General features: G+C 40.3%; 1 pseudogene; it reads left to right on the plus strand.

The window, feature by feature from the left end:
• The first annotated feature begins 22,642 nt into the window (after positions 1–22,642).
• On the plus strand, positions 22,643–23,335 carry LOC133078584 (RING finger protein 11-like; annotated as a pseudogene).
• The last annotated feature ends 593 nt before the right edge of the window (positions 23,336–23,928 follow it).

The raw sequence follows: 23,928 nt of genomic DNA on the forward strand, positions 1-23,928 counted from the left end.
TCAAACAATTAAAAAGTAAAAAATATTTATGTGATATGGGAGGGGTAGTGAGTTACAGGCACTCATCTTGGCTGCTATTCACCGTGAGGACATTTGACCTCTAGCTTCATTAGTAAAGATATTATTTAAAATATTGACAGGAGGCTAGGAAATGATTTGCTGCCAAGTTTATAGCTTTCTTCTGGATTTCTTACCAGAAAATAATTTTTAAAAATTCGTCCTTATTGGGAAAGGAGATGAGGCACAATGTGTAAGAGTTAATCTCCCATTGTCTTCTCTCAAACAAGTGTCAGGTCCATGAGCTAAAAGAGAGGTGAAAGTGTGTGAGGAGTGACAAAGCCTTGTATAATAATTACTTGTTTAAATAATTGAGTTAAAATTCAAGTAACCATTTTAACCATTCACCATTTTAATGATTTTTAAGTGTAAAAGTTAGTGGCTTCTACAACATTCACAATGTTGTGATACCATCACCACTATTTAATTCCAGAATAGTTTCATCAGTCCAGGAAGAAACCATATTCACATTGTTAATCTAAAACAGTAAAACGGTTATTCCACCAGCAAAATGGGTTTATCTGGGAGCAGCAAAGAATTGCAACTCAGGACATGCAGCTACTGCAAACCACATGCACACCTGGTAAAGCAGGGGGGAGAAAACTCTTTTATAGAGGAGAAGGGAAGGTTGGGAGGTGCTATTATAAACAAAAAGTCCATTGGAGGAAACTGAGTTTGAAGTATAGTGGCTTTTCATTGGCTGAGTTGTGATAGTCTCTAATTGGCTGAGTTGTTCTCAGGCAAGGAGAAAATCTTTCTTCCTCCTATTGGCAGTAGTAGTATCACTTCCTACCAGAGATGTCTCTTCCAGCTGGGATCTGTATTGATGTTGAGTGGTCTGTGTGTGAGAGCTCCCACTTCTGGCATCCTCACTCAATTTAAATGAGGCTTCTCTTTTTAAATTTTCACACCATTAGTAGTCACTCCCCCTTTATCTCTCCCTTAAACACTGGCAACCACTAATCTGCTTTCTGTCTCTATGGATTTGCCTATTCTAGACATTTCATATATATGGAATCATGTAGCTCTTTATATCTGGCTTCTTTCACTTAGCATAATGTTTTCAAGGTTTATCCATGTTGTAATATGCATCAGAATTTGATTCCTTGTTATGGCTGGATAACATTCCATTGTATGGATATACTGCGTTTTGTTTATCCATTTATCAATTAATGGACATTTAGGTTATTTCCACTTTTTTATAATATAAATAATGTTGCTATGAACATTTGTGTACAAGTTATTGTGTAAACATGTTTTCAGTTCTCTTTGGCATATATCTAAGAGTGGAATTGTTGAATCAAATGGTAATTCTACGTTCAACTTTATGCGGACTGCTAAACTGTTTTCTACAGTAGTTGGACCATTTTACATTCCTGTTACACATGTATGATGATTCTAGTTTCTCCACATTTTGCCAACAATTGTTACATTCTGTGTATATTTGAGTGCATATGTTTGTTGTTGTTAGAGCCATCCTAGTGGGTGTGAAGAAGTTTCTCATTGTGGTTTTTTTAAATTAATTAATTAATTAATTAATTTTTGGCTGTATTGGGTCTTTGTTTCTGTGCGAGGGCTTTCTCTAGTTGTGGCAAGCGGAGGCCACACTTCAGCACGGTGCACGGGACTCTCACTATCGCAGCCTCTCTTGTTGCAGAGCACAGGCTCCAGATGCGCAGGCTCAGTAGTTGTGGCTCACGGGCCAAGTCGCTCCACGGCATGTGGGATCTTCCCAGACCAGGGCTCGAACCCGTGTCCCCTGCATTGGCAGGCAGATTCTCAACCCCTGCGCCCCAGGGCAGCCCCTCATTGTGGTTTCGATTTGCATTTCCCTAATGACAGATGATGTGAATTTAAGTGTCTTTTTCAAGTGTTTTTTGGCCCTTTGTATAGCTTCTTTGTAGAAATGTCTATTCAAGGTCATTGCCCATTTAAAACTGAGGTTGTCTTTCTTGTTGTTGTTGTTGAGTCGTAAGAATTGTTTATCTAATCTGAACATTAATTCCTTATCAGATAAATGATTTTTAAATATTTCTTCAGTTCTGTAGGTTGTCTTTTTCCTTTCTTGATATTATCCTTTGAGTCACAAAAGGTTTAAACTTTGACAAAGTTCAATTTATCTACTTTAAAATTTTTATCTATTTTTCTTCTGTTGCTTGTACTTTTCATATCTAGGAATCAATGAACAAATCCAAGGTCATGAAGATTTATGCCTATGTTTTATTCTAAGAGTTTTATAGTTTAGCTCTTGCATTTAGGTATTTGATCCATTTTGAGTTAATTTTGTATATAGTATCAGGTAAGGATACAACTTTATTCTTTTGCATGTGAATATTCTGTTGTCCCAGCACCATTTGTTGAAAAGACTATTCTTTTCCCATTGAATGGTTTTGGCATTCTTTCGAAAATCAATTGGTCATGGATATAGGGGTTTGTTTCTGGACTATCAATACTATCTCATTTATCTATGTGTATATCATTATGTCAGTATCACACTGTTTTGATTACAGTAGTTTTGTAGTAAGTTCTAAAATTGGGAATGTGAGTTCTCCAATTTTGTTTTTTTTTTTCCAGGATTGTTTTGGCAGTTCAGGGTCACTGGCAATTCCATATGAAATTTAGGATCAGCTTGTCCATTTCTTCAAAAAGGCAGTTGAAATTTTATATTATAAAATTTTATATTTTAATATTTAAAAGTCAAATTTTTATTGAATTTTGACAGGAATTGCATTGAATCTGTGGATAGCCATGGGTAACAGTGTCAATTTATTATTAAGTCTTCCAATTCATAGATAAAGAATGTCTTTCCTTTTTTGGTAAAGTTCTTCTAATTCTTTCAATTTTGTATTTTTCATTGTACAAGTCTTGCACCTCCTTGGCCAAATTTATTCCTAGTATTTTGTTCTTTGCAATTCTTTGAGAATTATTTTTTGTAAATGGAGTTGTTTTCTTAATTTCAGTTTTGGGTTATTCATTGCTAGTGGAAAGAAATACAATTGAGTTCTGTATGTTGATCTTGTGTTCTTCCACTTTGATGAATTTATTAGCTCTAATAGTTTTTTTTTGGTTTTTTGGTGTATTTTTTAAGGATTTTCTGTACATAAGATGGTGTCATCTGTAAATAGAGAGTTCATTATACTTCTTGATTTCCAATTTGGATACCTTTCATTTCTATTTATTTCCCACTTTCCTTGGATAGAAGCTTCAGTACAATGTTGAATAGAAGTGGCAAGAGCAGACATCCTTTTCTTATTTCTGACCTTAAGGGGGAAATATTTCAGTCTTTCATCATTAAGTATGATGTTAGCTGTGGGTTTTTCATAGATGTTCTTTATAGGGTTGAGTAAGCTCATTTTTATTTCTAGTTTTTGAGTGTTTTTATCATGGAGGGTAATGGATTTTGTCAAATGTTTTTCCACTTTGTTATGGACTGAACTGTGTCTCCCACTCCCCAAAATTAATATGTTGAAGCCCTAACCCTCAATGTGACCATATTTGAAGATAGGGATTTTAAGAAGGTAATTAAAGTTAAACAAAGTCATAAGAATGGAGCACTAGAGAACCTTCAAGATGGCAGAGGAGTAAGATGTGGAGCTTACCTTCTCCCCATAGATATATCAAAAATACACCTACATGTGGAATGACTCCCACAGAACATCTACTGAACACTGGTAGAAGACCTCAGACTTCCAAAAAGGCAAGAAAATTTCCATGTAACTGGGTATGGCAAAAGAAAAAGAAAAAAACAAGAGACAAATGAATTGGGACAAGACCTGCACCTCTGGGAGGGAGCTGTGAAGGAGGAAAAGTTTCCGCACACTAGGAAGCCCCCTCATGGGCGGGGATGGGGGGGCTGGCTTCAGAGCCTCAGAGGAGAGTGCAGCAACAGGTGTGCAGAGGGCAAAGCAGAGAGAGTCCCACAGAGAGGGTCAGTGCTGACCGGCACTCCGTAGCCTGAGATGCTTGCCTTCTCACACACTGGGGTGGGTGGGGGCTGGGTGCTGAGGCTCAGGCTTTGAAGGTCAGACCCCAGGGAGAGGACTGGGGTTGGCTGGATGAAAACAAGCCTGAGGGTACTAGTACACCACAGGTGAGGGAGTCCAGGAAGAAACCTGGCCCTGCCAGAGAGGAAAGGGACAATTGTTGGGGGTGTGCAAGCAGAGGGGCGGTCCCACCATAGGAGCTTCTTTCTCTGTGCACTCACAGGCAACAGGGCAGCACCTACATGACCTCCAGGGTTGGGCATGAGCCATGGCTGCTATCTTGGACCCCAGAGGTAGGCACAGACTGCTACCACTGCCACTGCTGCCACCAAGGGTCCAGTGAGCAGTTGCCTTCCCAGGAGCCTGAACAGCCAGCCACTGCTGAGGGTCCCAGGAACGGGGCCAACTACCCTGGGAGAGTGCATGGCGCACCCTAAGCTGTTGCAACTTCCTGCCAGCATCTGCCATTGCAGACACTCAATGCACATCCCAACTGTGGCTGCCATATCCATCTATCTCCCCAGCCTGAGTGAGTAAGTGTGCACAAACAACTGCTGCTTTCTCCCCCTCTTGCCTGGGAGAGGAACAGACACATGAGGGTGGCCCACATGCAGAGGTGGGGCTAAAAACAAAAGCTGAGCCCCAGGGGCGGTGCGACCAAAGAAGAGGAACAGAAATCTCTCCGTGCTGCTACAGGAGCAGCAGATTAAATCCCTGCAATCTGCTTGGTAAACCCTGCTTCTGTGGAATAACTGAATAGACAAAGAGTGTTCCCACAACTGAGGCTCGTTTAGCTTTAACAACTGTGGACTTTGGAGGGCAAGTACACGTGGGAGTTGGGCCAGGTCTGAGTCTGAGCTGGCCCCACAGTGCCCACAGCAGGTCCAGAGACCTACCTAAAAGTATTGGAGGACTTACTGGGGAGGCAGGGATTGGCTGTGGCTCACTGTGGGGGCAAGGACACTGACAGCTGAGGTCCCAGGAAAATATTACTATTATTACTATTTTCTTTTGTTTCATTTTGTTTTGTTGTTGTTCTTTTTTTTATTATTCTTTTAATTTTTATTTATTCTTTTCTGTTCTTTTTTATGCTTTTAATTTTAATCCATTTTTTATTTTTATTTTTTTCTATTTTTACTTTACATTTTCATTACATTGTTTTTTCCTTGTTTTTTTTCCTGTTTTGCTTTGTTTTTATCACTTTTAACAATATTTTATATTTTTCTATTTTTACTTTACTTTTTTATTGTTTTCTGTTTTTTCCTTTCATTTTCTTCTTTGTTTTGTTTGGTTTTTATCTTTTATTTTTTATTGTTTTTGTGTTTGTTATGTTTTCAAAGCCTTTTTTTAGTTTGCTTTCTGCTTTAGATTTGTTTTCTTGTTTTTGTTAGTTTAGTTTTTATTGTTAGCTTTCATTTTTGTGTTTGTTTGGTTGCTCTCTTCTTTTTTGTTTTCTCTTTATTTTCCTCAGTTTTTGTGTATGTGTTTCTTTCTGTGTTTTTGTCTGTTTGGTTTCACTTTTACCATTTGTCTTGGGGTTTTGTTTGTCTATACATTTTATTATTCTTTTTTTTTCTTTTTTGCTTCCACACCGTGTGGCTTGCAGGGTCTTGGTTCTCCAGCTAAGGGTCAGGCCTGAGCCTCTGAGGTGGAATAACGGAATCCAGGATGCTGGACTGCCAGAACTCCCAGCCCCAGGGAATATTAATTGGTGAGAGCTCTCCCAGTGGTCTCCATCTCAACACCAAGACCCAGCTCCACCAAATGACCAGCAAGCTCAAGTGCTGGATGCCTCACTCCAAACAACTAGCAAGACAGGAACACAACACCACCCACTAGCAGACAGGCTGCCTATAGTCATACTAAGCTCACAAACCCCTCAAAACACACCACCTGATGTGGGCCTGCCCATCAGAGGGAGAAGATCCAGATACACTCAACAGAACACAGGCACAAGTTCACCCCCCTCCAAACAGGAAGCCTACACAAGCCACTGGACCAACCACACCCACTGGGGGCAGACACCAGAAGCAAGAGGAACTACAACTCAGCAGCCTGCAGAAAGGAGATCACAAACACAGTAAGTTAAACAAAATGAGAAAACAGAGAAATATGTTGTAGACGAAGTAGCAAGGTAAAACCTCACCAGACCAAATAAATGAAGAAGAAATAGACAATCTACCTGAAAAAGAATTCAGAGTAATGACAGTAAAGATGATCCAAAATCTCAAAATACAATGTACAAAATACAAGAAACGTTTGGCAAGGACCTAGAAGAATGAAAGAACAAACAAACAGTGATGAACAATACAATAACTGAAATTAAAAAATACTCTAGACTGAATCAATAGCAGAATAACTGAGGCAGAAGAATGGATAAGTGAGCTGGAGGATAGAATGCTGGAAATAGCTACCACAGAGCAGAATAAAGAAAAAAGAATGAAAAGAATTGAGGACAGTCTCAGAGACCTCTGGGACAACATTAAATGCACCAACATTCGAGTTATAGGGGTCCCAGAAGAACAAGAGAAAGAGAAAGGACTGAGAAAATTTTTGAAGAGATTATAGTTGAAAACTTCCCAAACATGGGAAAGGAAACAGTCAATCAAGTCCAAGAATTGCAGAGAGTCCCATACAGGATAAACCAAAGGAGATACATGCTGAGACACATATTAATCACACTAACAAAAAATGAAATACAAAGAAAAATATTAAAAGCTGCAGGGAAAAGCAACAAATAACATACAAAGGAATCCCCATAAGGTTATCAGCTGATTGTTCAGCAGAAACTCTACAGGCCAGAAGGGAGTGGCAGGATATATTTAAAGTGATGAAAGGGAAAAACCTACAACAAAAACTACTCTACCAGCAAGGATCTAATTCAGATTCAATGGAGAAATCAAAAGCTTTACAGACAAGCAAAAGCTGAGAGACTTCAGCACCACAAAACCAGCTCTACAACAAATGCTAAAGGAACTTCTCTAAATGGGAAACACAAGACAAGAAAAAGACCTACAAAAACAAACCCAAAATAATTAAGAAAATGGTAATAGGAACATGCATATCAATAATTACCTTGAATGTAAATGGATTAAATGCTCCAACCAAAAGACACCAACTGGCTGAATGGATACAAAAACATGAACCATATATATGCTGTCTACAAGAGTCCCACTTCAGACCTATGGACAACAGACTGCAAGTGAGTGGATGGAAAAAAGATATTCCGTACAAATGGAAATCAAAAGAAAGCTGGAGTAGCAATACTTGTATCTGAAAATAGACTTTAAAATAAAGGCTGTTATAAAAAGAAACGAAATTGAGTTATTTGTAGTGAGGTGGATGGACCTAGAGTCTGTCATACAGAGTGAAGTAAGTCAGAAAGAGAAAAACAAATACCATATGCTAACACATATATATGGAATCTTAAAAAAAAAAAAAAAGGTTCTGACTAACCTAGGGTCAGGACAGGAATAAAGATGCAGATGTAGAGAATGGACGTGAGGACAGGGGGAGGGGGAAGGATAAGCTGGGAAGAAGTGAGAGAGTGGCATTGACATATATACACTACCAAATGTAAAATAGATAACTAGTGGGAAGCAGCCACATAGCACAGGGAGACCAGCTCGGTGCTTTTTGACCACCTAGACGGGTGGGATAAGGAGGGTGGGGGGGAGATGCAAGAGGGAAGAGATTTGGGGATATATGTATACGTATAGCTGATTCATTTTGTTATACAGCAGAAACTAATACAAAAATGTAAAGCAATTATATCCAATAAAGATGTTAGGAGAGAGAGGAGAAGATGGCGGAAGAGTAAGACGCGGAGATCACCTTCCTCCCCACAGATACATCAGAAATACATCTACACGTGGAACTGCTCCTATAGAACACCCACTGAACGCTGGCAGAAGACGTCTGACCTCCCAAAAGGCAAGAAAATCCCCACGTACTTGGGTAGGGCAAAAGAAAAAAGAAACAACAGAGACAAAAGAATAGGGACGGGACCTGCACCAGTGGGAGGGAGCTGTGAAGGAGGAAAGGTTTCACACACTAGGAAGCCCCTTTGCGGGCGGAGACTGCGAGTGGCAGAGGGGGGAAGCTTCGGAGCCACAGAGGAGAGAGCAGCCACAGGGGTGCGGAGGGCAAAGTGGAGAGATTCCCGCACAGAGGATCGGTGCCGAGCAGCACTCACCAGCCTGAGAGGCTTGTCTGCTTACCCGCCGGGGCGGGCGGGGGCTGGGAGCTGAGGCTCGGGCTTCGGTCGGATCGCAGGGAGAGGACTGCGGTTGCCGGCGTGAACACAACCTGAATGGGTTAGCGCACCACAGCTAGCTGGGAGGGAGTCCGGGAAAAGGTCTGGAGCTGCCGAACAGGCAAGAGACTTTTTCTTGCCTCTTTGTTTCCTGGTGCACGAGGAGAGGGGATTCAGAACGCCGACTAAACAAGCTCCACAGACGGGCGCGAGCCGCGTTTATCAGCGCGGACCCCAGAGACGGGCATGAAACGCTAAGGCTGCTGCTGCCGCCACCAAGAAGCCTGTGTGCGAGCACAGGTCACTATGCACACCGCCCCTCCCCGGGAGCTTGTGCAGCCCGCCACGGCCAGGGTCCCGTGATCCAGGGACAACTTCCCCGGGAGAACGCACGGTGCTCCTCAGGCTGCTGCAACATCATGCTGGCCTCTGCCGCCGCAGGCTTGCCCCGCACCCATACCCTTCCCTCGCCCCGGCCTGAGTGAACCAGAGCCCCCGAATCAGCTGCTCCTTTAACCCCGTCCTGTGTGAGCGAAGAACAGACGCCCTTAGGCGACCTACACGCAGAGGCGGGTCCAAATCCAAAGCTGAACCCAGGGAGCTGTGCGAACAAAGAAGAGAAAGGGAAATTTCTCCCAGCAGCCTCAGAAGCAGCGGATTAAAGCTCCACAAACAACTTGATGTACCTGCATCTGTGGAATACCTGAATAGACAACGAATCATCCCAAATTGAGGAGGTGAACTTTGGGAGCAAGATATATTATTTTTTCCCCTTTTCCTCTTTTTGTGAGTGTGTATGTGCATGCTTCTGTGTGAGATTTTGTCTGTATAGCTTTGCTTTCACCACTTGTCCTAGGGTTCTGTCGGTCCGTTTTTTTTTTTTTCTTACTTAAAAAATTTTTTTCTTTTTTTTTAACAATTATTTTTTATTTTTTATTTTAATAACTTTATTTTATCTTTATTTCATTTTATTTTATCCTCTTTCTTTCTATTTTTTCTCCCTTTTATTCTGAGCCGTGTGGATGAAAGGCTCTTGGTGCTCCAGCCAGGCATCAGGGCTGTGCCTCTGAGGTGGGAGAGCCAACTTCAGGACACTGGTCCACAAGAGACCTCCCAGCTCCACGTAATACCAAATGACGAAAGTATCCCAGAGATCCCCATCTCAACACCAAGACCCAGCTTCACTCAACGACCAGCAAGCTATAGTGCTGGACACCCTATGCCAAACAACCAGCAAGAAAGGAACACAGCCCCATCCATTAGCAGAGAGGTTGCCTAAAATCATAATAAGGCCACAGACACCCCAAAACACACCACCAGACGTGGACGTGCCCACCAGAAAGAAAAGATCCAGCCTCATCCACCAGAACACAGGCACTAGTCCCCTCCATGAGGAAGCCTACACAACCCACTGAACCAACCTTAACCACTGGGGACAGATACCAAAAAACAACAGGAACTACGAACCTGCAGCCTGTGAAAAGGAGACCCCAAACACAGTAAGATAAGCAAAATGAGAAGACAGAAAAACACACAGCAGATGAAGGAGCAAGGTAAAAACACACCAGACCTAACAAATGAAGAGGGAATAGGCAGTCTACCTGAAAAAGAATTCAGAATAATGATAGTAAAGATGATCCAAAACCTTGGAAATAGAATAGACAAAATGCAAGAAACATTTAACAAGGACCTAGAAGAACTAAAGAGGAACCAAGCAACGGTGAACAACACAATAAATGAATTTATAAATACTCTAGAAGGGATCAATAGCAGAATAACTGAGGCAGAAGAACGGATAAGTGACCTGGAAGATAAAATAGTGGAAATAACTACTGCAGAGCAGAATAAAGAAAAAAGAATGAAAAGAACTGAGGACAGTCTCAGAGACCACTGGGACAACATTAAATGCACCAACATTCAAATTATAGGGGTCCCAGAAGAAGAAGAGAAAAAGAAAGGGACTGAGAAAATATTTGAAGAGATTATAGTTGAAAACGTCCCTAATATGGGAAAGGAAATAGTTAATCAAGTCCTGGAAGCACAGAGAGTCCCATACAGGATAAATCCAAGGAGAAACACACCAAGACACATATTAATCAAGCTATCAAAAATTAAATATAAAGAAAACATATTAAACGCAGCAAGGGAAAAACAACAAATAACACACAAGGGAATCCCCATAAGGTTAACAGCTGATCTTTCAGCAGAAACTCTGCAAGCCAGAAGGGAGTGACAGGACATATTTAAAGTGATGAAGGAGAAAAACCTACAACCAAGATTACTCTACCCAGCAAGGATCTCATTCAGATTTGATGGAGAAATTAAAACCTTTACAGACAAGCAAAAGCTGAGAGAGTTCAGCACCACCAAACCAGCTTTACAACAAATGCTAAAGGAACTTCTCTAGGCAAGAAACAAAAGAGAAGGAAAAGACCTACAATAACAAACCCAAAACATTTAAGAAAATGGGAATAGGAACATACATATCGATAATTACCTTAAATGTCAATGGATTAAATGCTGCCACCAAAAGACACAGACTGGCTGAATGGATACAAAAACAAGACCCGTATATATGCTGTCTACAAGACACCCACTTCAGACCTAAGTGACACATACAGACTGAAAGTGAGGGGATGGAAAAAGATATTCCATGCAAATGGAAATCAAAAGAAAGCTGGAGTAACAATTCTCATATCAGACAAAATAGACTTTAAAATAAAGACTATTACAAGTGACAAAGAAGGACACTACATAATGATCAAGGGATCAATCCAAGAAGAGGATATAACAATTGTAAATATTTATGCACCCAACATAGGAGCACCTCAACACATAAGGCAAATACTAACAGCCATAAAAGGGGAAATCGACAGCAACACAATCATAGTAGGGGACTTTAACACCCCACTTTCACCAATGGACAGATCATCCAAAATGAAAATAAATAAGGAAACACAAGCTTTAAATGATACATTAAACAAGATGGACTTAATTGATATTTATAGGACATTCCACCCAAAAAAGAACAGAATACACATTTTTCTCAAGTGCTCATGGAACATTCTCCAGGATAGATCATATCTTGGGTCACAAATCAAGCCTTGGTAAATTTAAAAAAATTGAAATCGTATCAAGTATCTTTTCCGACCACAATGCTATGAGACTAGATATCAAATACAGGAACAGATCTGTGAAAAATACAAACACATGGAGGGTACACAATACACTACTTAATAACGAAGTGATCACTGAAGAAATCAAAGGGGAAATCAAAAAATACCTAGAAACAAATGACAATGGAGACACGACGACCCAAAACCTATAGGATGCAGCAAAAGCCGTTCTAAGAGGGAAGTTTATACCAATACAAGCCTACCTCAAGAAACAAGAAACATCTCGAATAAACAACCTAACCTTGCACCTAAAGCAATTAGAGAAAGAAGAACAAAAAAACCCCAAAGTTAGCAGAAGGAAAGAAATCATAAAGATCAGATCAGAAATAAATGAAAAAGAAATGAAGGAAACAATAGCAAACATCAATGAAACTAAAAGCTGGTTCCTTGAGAAGATAAACAAAATTGATAAACCATTAGCCAGACTCATCAAGAAAAAAAGGGAGAAGACTCAAATCAACAGAATTAGAAATGAAAAAGGAGAAGTAACAACTGACAATGCAGAAATACAAACGTTCATGAGAGATTACTACAAGCAACACTATGCCAATAAAATTGACAACCTGGAAGAAATGGACAAATTCTTAGAAATGCACATCCTGCCGAGACTGAACCAGGAAGAAACAGAGAATATGAACAGACCAATCACAAGCACTGAAATTGAAACTGTGATTAAAAATCTTCCAACAGAGGGAGGGGCAAGATGGCGGAAGAGTAAGACGCGGAGATCACCTTCTTCCCCACAGATACATGAGAAATACATCTACACGTGGAACTGCTCCTACAGAACACCCACTGAACGCTGGCAGAAGACGTCAGACCTCCCAAAAGGCAAGAAAATCCCCACGTACTTGGGTAGGGCAAAAGAAAAAAGAAATAACAGAGACAAAAGAATAGGGACGGGACCTGCACCAGTGGGAGGGAGCTGTGAAGGAGGAAAGGTTTCCACACACTAGGAAGCCCCTTCGTGGGCAGAGACTGCGGGTAGCAGAGGGGGGAGGCTTCGGAGCCATGGAGGAGAGCGCAGCCACAGAGGTGCGGAGGGCAAAGCGGAGAGATTCCCGCACAGAGGAACGGTGCCGACCAGCACTCACCAGCCCGAGAGGCTTGTCTGCTCAGCCGCCGGGGCGGGCGGGGGCTGGGAGCTGGGGCTCGGGCTTCGGTGCTAGCCAGGAGGGAGTCCGGGAAAAAGACTGCAGCTGCCGAAGAGGCAAGAGACTTTTTCTTGCCTCTTTGTTTCACGGCGCGCAAGGAGAGGGGATTCAGAGCGCCACCTAAACGAGCTCCTCGCGGCTATCAGCACGGATCCCACAGCAACAGGGACGCAGAGGGAAAAACGGAGAGATTCCCCCACAGAGGCTCGGCGCCGAGCAGCACTCACCAGCCCGAGAGGCTTGTCTGCTCACCCGCCGGGGCGGGCGGGGGCTGGGAGCTGAGGCGCGGGCTTCGGTCGGATCCCAGGGAGAGGACTGGGGTTGGCTGCGTGAACACAGCCTGAAGGGGCTAGCGCACCACAACTAGCCGGGATGGTGCCCGAGAAAAAGTCTGCAGCTGCCGAAGAGGCAAGAGACTTTTTCTTGCCTCTTTGTTTCCCGGCGTGCAAGGAGAGGGGATTCAGAGAGCCACTTAAGCAAACTCCAGAGACGGGCGCGAGCCACGGCTATCAGCGCGGACCCCAGAGACGGGCATGAGACGCTAAGGCTGCTGCTGCCGCCACCAAAAAGCCTGTGGGCGAGCACAGGTCAATCTCCACACTGCCCCTCCCGGGAGCCTGTTCAGCCCACCACGGCCAGGCTCCCGTAATCTGGGGACAACTTCCCCGGGAGAGCGCACGGCGCGCCTCAGGCTGCTGCAACGTCACGCCGGCTTCTGCTGCCGCAGGCTCGCCCCGCCTCCTCCGTACCGCTCCCTCCCCCCGGCCTGACTGAGCCAGAGCCCCCGAATCAGCTGCTCCTTTAACCCCGTTCTGTCTGGGCAGGGAACAGAGGCCCTCAGGCGACCTACATGCAGAGGCGGGTCCAAATCCAAAGCTGAACCCCGGGAGCTGTACGAACAAAGAAGAGAAATGGAAATCTCTCCCAGCAGCCTCAGAAGCAGCGGATTAAAGCTCCACAAACAACTTGATGTGCCTGCATCTGTTGAATACCTGAATAGACAACGAATCATCCCAAATTTAGGAGGTGGACTTTGGGAGCAGGATATATTAACTTTTCCCCTTTTCCTTTTTTTGTGAGTGTATATGTGTATGCTTCTGGGTGAGATTTTGTCTGTATAGCTTTGCTCTCAGCGTTAGTCCTAGAGTTAGGTCTGTCCGTTTTTTTTTTGTTTTTTTGTTTTTGTTTTTGTTTTTGTTTTTTTTACTTAAAAAAATTTTTTTCCCTAATAAATGTTTTCTTCATAATTTTTTCCTTATTTTCTATTTTTAAAAAATTAAAAAAAAATTTTTAATAAGTTTTTTCATATTTTTTATTTTAAAAAATTAAAAAATTTTTTTTCTTAATAAATTTTTTCTTAATTTTTTTCTTATTTTTAGTATAAAAAATTAATAAATCTATTTTAAAAATTAAAAAAAATTTTTTTCTTAATAAATTTATTCTTAATAATTTTTTTTCTTATTTTTTATTATAATTGCTTTATTTTATTTTATTTTATCCTCTTTCTTTCTTTCTTTCCATTTTTTCTCCCTTTTATTCTGAGCCGTGTGGATGAAAGGCTCTTGGTGCTCCAGCCAGGCATCAGGGCTGTGCCTCTGAGGTGGGAGAGCCAACTTCAGGACACTGGTCCACAAGAGACCTCCCAGCTCCACGTAATACCAAATGGCGAAAATCTCTCAGAGATCTCCATCTCACCATCAAGACCCAGCTTCACTCAATGACCAGCAAGCTACAGTGCTTGACACCCTATGCCAAACAACTAGCAAGACAGGAACACAGCCCCATCCATTAACAGAGAGGCTGCCTAAAATCATAATAAGGCCACAGACACCCCAAAACACACCACCAGACGTGGACGAGCCCACCAGAAAGACAAGATCCAGCCTCGTCCACCAGAACACAGGCACTAGTTCCCTCCACCAGGAAACCTACACAACCCACTGAACCAACCTTAGCCACTGGGGACAGATACCAAAAACAACGGGAACTACGAACCTGCAGCCTGTGAAAAGGAGACCCCAAACACAGTAAGATAAGCAAAATGAGAAGACAGAAAAACACACAGCAGATGAAGGAGCAGGGTCAAAACACACCAGACCTAACAAATGAAGAGGAAATAGGTAGTCTACCTGAAAAAGAATTCAGAATAATGATAGTAAGGATGATCCAAAATCTTGGAAATAGAATAGACAAAATGCAAGAAACGTTTAACAAGGACGTAGAAGAACTAAAGAGGAACCAAGCAAAGATGAAAAGCACAATAAATGAAATTAAAAATACTCTAGATGGGATCAATAGCAGAATAACTGAGGCAGAAGAACGATAAGTGACCTGGAAGATAAAATGGTGGAAATGACTACTGCAGAGCAGAATAAAGAAAAAAGAACGAAAAGAACTGAGGACAGTCTCAGAGACCTCTGGGACAGCATTAAACGCACCAACATTCGAATTATAGGGGTCCCAGAAGAAGAAGAGAAAAAGAAATGGACTGAGAAAATATTTGAAGAGATTATAGTTGAAAACTTCCCTAATATGGGAAAGGAAATAGTTAATCAAGTCCTGGAAGCACAGAGAGTCCCATACAGGATAAATCCAAGGAGAAACACACCAAGACACATATTAATCAAGCTATCAAAAATTAAATATAAAGAAAACATATTAAACGCAGCAAGGGAAAAACAACAAATAACACACAAGGGAATCCCCATAAGGTTAACAGCTGATCTTTCAGCAGAAACTCTGCAAGCCAGAAGGGAGTGGCAGGATATACTTAAAGTGATGAAGGAGAAAAACCTACAACCAAGATTACTCTACCCAGCAAGGATCTCATTCAGATTTGATGGAGAAATTAAAACCTTTACAGACAAGCAAAAGCTGAGAGAGTTCAGCACCACCAAACCAGCTTTACAACAAATGCTAAAGGAACTTCTCTAGGCAAGAAACACAAGAGAAGGAAAAGACCTACAATAACAAACCCAAAACATTTAAGAAAATGGGAATAGGAACATACATATCGATAATTACCTTAAATGTCAATGGATTAAATGCTCCCACCAAAAGACACAGACTGGCTGAATGGATACAAAAACAAGACCCATATATATGCTGTCTACAAGAGACCCACTTCAGACCTAGAGACACATACAGACTGAAAGTGAGGGGATGGAAAAAGATATTCCATGCAAATGGAAATCAAAAGAAAGCTGGAGTAGCAATTCTCATATCAGACAAAATAGACTTTAAAATAAAGACTATTACAAGCGACAAAGAAGGACACTATATAATGATCAAGGGATCGATCCAAGAGGAAGGTATAACAATTGTAAATATTTATGCACCCAACATAGGAGCACCTCAATACATAAGGCAAATACTAACAGCCATAAAAGGGGAAATCGACAGCAACACAATCATAGTAGGGGACTTTAACACCCCACTTTCACCAATGGACAGATCATCCAAAATGAAAATAAATAAGGAAACACAAGCTTTAAATGATACATTAAACAAGATGGACTTAATTGATATTTATAGGACATTCCACCCAAAAACAACAGAATACACATTTTTCTCAAGTGCTCATGGAACATTCTCCAGGATAGATCATATCTTGGGTCACAAATCAAGCCTTGGTAATTTTAAGAAAATTGAAATCGTATCAAGTATCTTTTCCGACCACAATGCTATGAGACTAGATATCAAATACAGGAACAGATCTGTGAAAAATACAAACACATGGAGGGTACACAATACACTACTTAATAACGAAGTGATCACTGAAGAAATCAAAGGGGAAATCAAAAAATACCTAGAAACAAATGACAATGGAGACACGACGATCCAAAACCTATAGGATGCAACAAAAGCAGTCCTAACAGGGAAGTTTATAGCAATACAAGCCTACCTTAAGAAACAGGAAACATCTCGAATAAACAACCTAACCTTGCACCTAAAGCAATTAGAGAAAGAAGAACAAAAAACCCCCAAAGTTAGCAGAAGGAAAGAAATCATAAAGATCAGATCAGAAATAAATGAAAAAGAAATGAAGGAAACAATAGCAAACATCAATGAAACTAAAAGCTGGTTCTTTGAGAAGATAAACAAAATTGATAAACCATTAGCCAGACTCATCAAGAAAAAAAGGGAGAAGACTCAAATCAATAGAATTAGAAACAAAAAAGGAGAAGTAACAACTCATACTGCAAAAATACAAAGGATCATGAGAGATTACTACAAGCAACTCTATGCCAATAAAATGGAAAACCTGGAAGAAATGGATAGATTCTTAGAAATGCACAACCTGCCAAGACTGAACCAGGAAGAAATAGAAAATATGAACAGACCAATCACAAGCACTGAAATTGAAACTGTGATTAAAAGTCTTCCAACACACAAAAGCCCAGGACCAGATGGCTTCACAGGCGAATTCTATCAAACATTTAGAGAAGAGCTAACACCTATCCTTCTCAAACTTCCAAAATATTGCAGAGGGAGGAACACTTCCCAACTCATTCTACGAGGCCACCATCACCCTGATACCAAAACCAGACAAAGATGTCACAAAGAAAGAAAACTACAGGCCAATATCACTGATGAACATAGATGCAAAAATCCTCAACAAAATACTAGCAAAAAGAATCCAACAGCACATTAAAAGGATTATACACCATGATCAAGTGGGGTTTATTCCAGGAATGCAAGGATTCTTCAATATACACAAATCAATCAACGTGATACATCATATTAACAAATTGAAGGAGAAAAACCATATGATCATCTCAATAGATGCAGAGAAAGCTTTCGACAAAATTCAACACCCATTTATGATAAAAGTCCTGCAGAAAGTAGGCATAGAGGGAACTTTCCTCAACATAATAAAGGCCGTATATGACAAACCCACAGCCAACATTGTCCTCAATGGGAAAAACTGAAACCATTTCCACTAAGATCAGGACCAAGACAAGGTTGCCCACTCTCACCACTATTATTCAACATAGTTTTGGAAGTGTTAGCCACAGCAATCAGAGAAGAAAAAGAAATAAAAGGAATCCAAATCGGAAAAGAAGAAGTAAAGCTGTCACTGTTTGCAGATGACATGATACTATACATAGAGAATCCAAAAGATGCTACCAGAAAACTACTAGAGCTAATCAATGAATTTGGTAAAGTAGCAGGATACAAAATTAATGCACAGAAATCTCTTGCATTCCTGTATACTAATGATGAAAAATCTGAAAGTGAAATTAAGAAAACACTCCCGTTTACCATTGCAACAAAAAGAATAAAATATCTAGGAATAAACCTACCTAAGGAGACAAAAGACCTGTATGCAGAAAATTATAGGACACTGATGAAAGAAATTAAAGATGATACAAATAGATGGAGAAATATACCATGTTCTTGGATTGGAAGAATCAACATTGTGAAAATGACTCTGCTACCCAAAGCAAACTACAGATTCAATGCAATCCCTATCAAACTACCACTGGCATTTTTCACAGAACTAGAACAAAAAATTTCACAATTTGAATGGAAACACAAAAGACCCCGAATAGCCAAAGCAATCTTGAGAACGAAAAATGGAGCTGGAGGAATCAGGCTCCCTGACTTCAGACTATATTACAAAGCTACAGTAATCAAGACAGTTTGGTACTGGCACAAAAACAGAAATATAGATCAATGGAACAGGATAGAAAGCCCAGATATAAGCCCACACACGTATGGTCACCTTATCTTTGATAAAGGAGGCAAGCATATACAGTGGAGAAAAGACAGCCTCTTCAATAAGTGGTGCTGGGAAAATTGGACGGGTACATGTAAAAGTATGAAATTAGAACACTCTCTGACACCATACACAAAAATAAACTCAAAATGGATTAAAGACCTAAGAGTAAGGCCAGACACTATCAAACTCTTAGAGGAAAACATAGGCAGAACACTCTATGACATAAATCACAGCAAGATCCTTTTTGACCCAGCTCCTAGAGAAATGGAAATAAAAACACAAATAAACAAATGGGACCTAATGAAACTTAAAAGCTTTTGCACAGCAAAGGAAACCATAAACAAGACCAAAAGACAACCCTCAGAATGGGAGAAAATATTTGCAAATGAAGCAACTGACAAAGGATTAATCTCCAAGATTTACAAGCAGCACATGCAGCTCAATAACAAAAAAACAAGCAACCCAATCCAAAAATGGGCAGAAGGCCTAAATAGACATTTCTCCAAAGAAGAGATACAGATTGCCAACAGACACATGAAAGAATGCTCAACATCATTAATCATTAGAGAAATGCAAATCAAAACTACAATGAGATATCATCTCACACCCGTCAGAATGGCCATCATCAAAAAATCTAGAAACAATAAATGCTGGAGAGGGTGTGGAGAAAAGGGAACACTCTTGCACTGTTGGTGGGAATGTAAATTGATACAGCCCCTATAGAGAACAGTATGGAGGTTCCTTAAAAAACTAAAAATAGAACTACCATACGACCCAGCAATCCCACTACTGGGCATATACCCTGAGAAAACCATAATTCAGAAAGAGTCATGTACCAAAATATTCATTGCAGCTCTGTTTACAATAGCCAGGACATGGAAGCAACCTAGGTGTCCATCATCGGATGAATGGATAAAGAAGATGTGGCACATATATACAATGGAATATTACTCAGCCATAAAAAGAAATGAAATGGAGGTGTTTGTAATGAGGTGGATGGAGTTAGAGTCTGTCATACAGAGTGAAGTAAGTCAGAAAGAGAAAAAGAAATACAGTATGCTAACACATATATATGGAATCTAAGGAAAAAAAAAAAAAGGTCATGAAAAACCTAGTGGCAAGACGGGAATAAAGACACAGACCTACTAGAGAATGGACTTGAGGATATGGGGAGGGGGAAGGGTGAGGTGTGACAGGGTGAGAGAGTGTCATGGACATATATACACTACCAAATGTACAATAGATAGCTAGTGGGAAGCAGCCCCATAGCACAGGGAGATCAGCTCGGTGCTTTGTGACCACCTAGAGGGGTGGGATAGGGAGGGTGGGAGGGAGGGAGATGCAAGAGGGAAGAGATATGGGAACATATGTATATGTATAACTGATTCACTTTGTTATAAAGCAGAAGCTAACACACCATTGTAAAGCAATTATACTTCAATAAAGATGTTTAAAAAAAAAAAAAATCTTCCAACAAACAAAAGCCGAGGACCAGATGGCTTCACAGGCAAATTCTATCAAACATTTAGAGAAGAACTAACACATATCCTTCTCAAATTCTTCCAAAAATTGCAGAGGGAGGAACACTCCCCAACTCATTCTATGAGGCCACCATCACCCTGATACGAAAACCAGACAAAGATGTCACAAAGAAAACTACAGGCCAATATCACTGATGAACATAGATGCAAAAATCCTCAACACAATACTAGCAAACAGAATCCAACAGCACATTAAAAGGATTATACACCATGATCAAGTGGGGTTTATTCCAGGAATGCAAGGATTCTTCAATATACGCAAATCAATCAATGTGACACACCATATTAAAAAATTGAAGAATGAAAATCATATGATCATCTCAATAGATGCAGAAAAAGCTTTCAACAAAATTCAACACCCATTTATGATAAAAACCCTCCAGAAAGTAGGCATAGAGTGAACTTACCTCAACATAATAAAGGCCATATATGACAAACCCACAGCCAATATCGTCCTCAATGGTGAAAAACTGAAACCATTTCCACTAAGATCAGGAACAAGACAAGATTGCCCACTCTCACCACTATTATTCAACATAGTTTTGGAAGTGTTAGCCACAGCAATCAGAGAAGAATAAGAAATAAAAGGAATCCAAATCAGAAAAGAAGTAAAGCTGTCACTGTTTGCAGATGACATGATACTATACATAGAGAATCCTAAAGATGCCACCAGAAAACTACTAGAGCTAATCAATGAATTTGGTAAAAAAGCAGGATACAAAATTAATGCACAGAAATCTCTTGCATTCCTATACACTAATGATGAAAAATCTGAAAGTGAAATTAAGAAAACACTCCCATTTACTATTGCAACAAAAAGAATAAAATATCTAGGAATAAACCTACCTAAGGAGACAAAAGACCTGTATGCAGAAAATTATAAGACACTGATGAAAGAAATTAAAGATGATACAAATAGATGGAGAAATATACCATGTTCTTGGATTGGAAGAATCAACATTGTGAAAATGACTCTACTACCCAAAGCAATCTACAGATTCAATGCAATCCCTATCAAACTACCACTGGCATTTTTCAGAGAATTAGAAGAAAAAAATTTCACAATTTGTATGGAAACACAAAAGACCCTGAATAGCCAAAGCAATCTTGAGAACGAAATATGGAGCTGGAGGAATCAGCCTCCCTGACTTCAGACTATATTACAAAGCTACAGTAATCAAGACTGTTTGGTACTGGCACAAAAACAGAAACATAGATCAATGGAACAGGATAGAAAGCCCAGAGATAAACCTACACACATATGGTCACCTTATCTTTGATAAAGGAGGCAAGCATATACAGTGGAGAAAAGACAGCCTCTTCAATAAGTGGTGCTGGGAAAACTGGACAGGTACATGTAAAAGTATGAAATTAGAACACTCCCTAACACCATACACAAAAATAAACTCAAAATGGATTAAAGACCTAAATGTAAGGCCAGATACTATCAAACTCTTAGAGGAAAACATAGGCAGAACACTCTATGACATAAATCATAGCAAGATCCTTTTTGACACATCTCCTAGAGAATTTGAAAAAAAAACAAAAATAAACAAATGGGACCTAATGAAACTTAAAAGCTTTTGCACAACAAAGGAAACTATAAACAAGACCAAAAAAAAAAAACCTTCAGAATGGTATAAAATACTTGCAAATGAAGCAACTGACAAAGGATTAATCTCCGAAATTTACAAGCAGCTCATGCAGCTCAATAACAAAAAAACAAACAACCCAATCCAAAAATGGGCAGAAGACCTAAATAGACATTTCTCCAAAGAAGATATACAGATTGCCAACAGACACATGAAAGAATGCTCAACATCATTAATCATTAGAGAAATGCAAATCAAAACTACAGTGAGATATCATCTTACACCCGTCAGAATGGCCATCATCAAAAAATCTAGAAACAATAAATGCTGGAGAGGGTGTGGAGAAAAGGGAACACTCTTGCACTGTTGGTGGGAATGTAAATTGATACAGCCCCTATGGAGAACAGTATGGACGTTCCTTAAAAAAACTAAAAATAGAACTACCATATGACCCAGCAATCCCACTACTGGGCATATACCCTGAGAAAACCATAATTCAAAAAGAGTCATGTAGCAAAATGTTCATTGCAGCTCTATTTACAATAGCCAGGACATGGAAGCAACCTAAGTGTCCATCAACAGATGAATGGATAAAGAAGATGTGGCACATATATACAATGGAATGTTACTCTACCATAAAAAGTAACAAAATTGAATTATTTGTAATGAGGTGGATGGACCTAGAGTCTGTCATACAAAGTGAAGTAAGTCAGAAAGAGAAAAACAAATACAGTATGCTAACACATATATATGGAATCTAAGGGAAAAAAAAAAAGGTCATGAAAAACCTAGTGGCAAGACGGGAATAAAGACACAGACCTACTAGAGAATGGACTTGAGGATATGGGGAGCGGGAAGGGTAATATGTGACAAAGTGAGAGAGTGGCATGGACATATATACACTACCAAATGTAAAATAGATAGCTAGTGGGAAGCAACCACATAGCAGAGGGAGATCAGCTCTGTGCTTTGTGACCACCTAGAGGCGTGGGATAGCGAGGGTGGGAGGGAGATGCAAGAGGGAAGAGATATGGGAACATATGTACATGTATAACTGATTCACTTTGTTATAAAGCAGAAATTATCACACCATTGTAAAGCAATTATACTCCAATAAAGATGTTAAAAAAAAAAAAAAAAAAAGCACACATATCACACACTCAAGCCCCGGAAGATGGGGAAATGCCTTAAGTCTCCCACTTCGGATGACATCTCTCTGCCTCACAAGTCTCAGTCCGACTGGGCTAGCTTTGGCAAAGGGACGGAGCTGGATCAGGAGCCGCTGCTGCCATATCTGAATCAAGTTCCAGTTTTGGTCTATCAACCAACACCTAGCCAGACTCGCCTAGCAACTCAGCTGAGAGGAACAAATTAGGATAGCTCAAAGAATAGGCCTCATACAGCATCAGCCTAAAGGAGTTTATGACCCTGGAAGAAATGGATCAGAAAAAAGGACCCAGGGGACTTCCCTGCTGGTGCAGTGGCTAAAGACTCTGCATTCCCAATGCAGGGGGTCCGGGTTCGTTCCCTGGTCAGGGAACTAGATCCCACATGCATGCCGCAACTAAGAGTTTGCATGCCACAAGTAAGGAGCCCACTGGCTGCAAATAAGACCCGGCGCAACCAAATAAATAAATAAATAAATAAATAAAATAAAACAAATATTAAAAAAAAAGATCTGGGAGTGTGTGATCTGTATGATGGACTTTGTTTATGAGAACCTAATTTGATTTCTGCTGTGTATGCAGATCACCTGGGCTGTACAGATGACTGGCTGATGAGATCCTTCACGTGCCCCTCCTGCATGGAGACAGTTGATGCAGCACTGCTTTTTTCCTACGAGACTAACTGAGCCAGTGTCTCTCACCTGACTTCAAGTGAACCATCATTTTTGGTGGTTTTGATCTTTTGTCTTTGAGCCCAAAGAGCCAGGGATTAGGAATTAAGATCATGCACGAGTTTCCTAAAAATTCCTGAACGGCTGCAGGGAAAATGTTGGGGAAAAGTACATGATATTTTAGAAATTTAGGGGGAAAAGTAGGATGGTATTTTTATGTAAATCCTTCACCCAGTGTTTAAAAATATAATTGTATTTAGATCTTGTTATTGCTCCAGTACATAGGAATTGTGTAAAGTGTTACAGCAGCTATATATGTTTAAATTGTGTGTCGAAGATTAAGATAAAGATAGTGGTTGTTTTTCCTAAGTGAGATAACTTTCTTCTTCCCCCTACTCAAATTCTTTTCTGAAGTTGCTGGCATTTGGATCAAGGTTTTATTAAAAGCTACATTTTATAACACTGGCACAAAAAAAGTAGTTTTAAGCTTGTTTGCATAGTTCTTTTTTTTTAGAATAAACAGAGCATTTATTTTTTACTTTACAGGAACTCCACAAGTTAAGGTCCCATTGTTCTTTTGCTGTTATTGTTGTTACTATTGATGTTGC

The sequence above is a fragment of the Eubalaena glacialis genome, chromosome 18, assembly GCF_028564815.1.
Source record: "Eubalaena glacialis isolate mEubGla1 chromosome 18, mEubGla1.1.hap2.+ XY, whole genome shotgun sequence".
NCBI lineage: Eukaryota > Metazoa > Chordata > Mammalia > Artiodactyla > Balaenidae > Eubalaena > Eubalaena glacialis.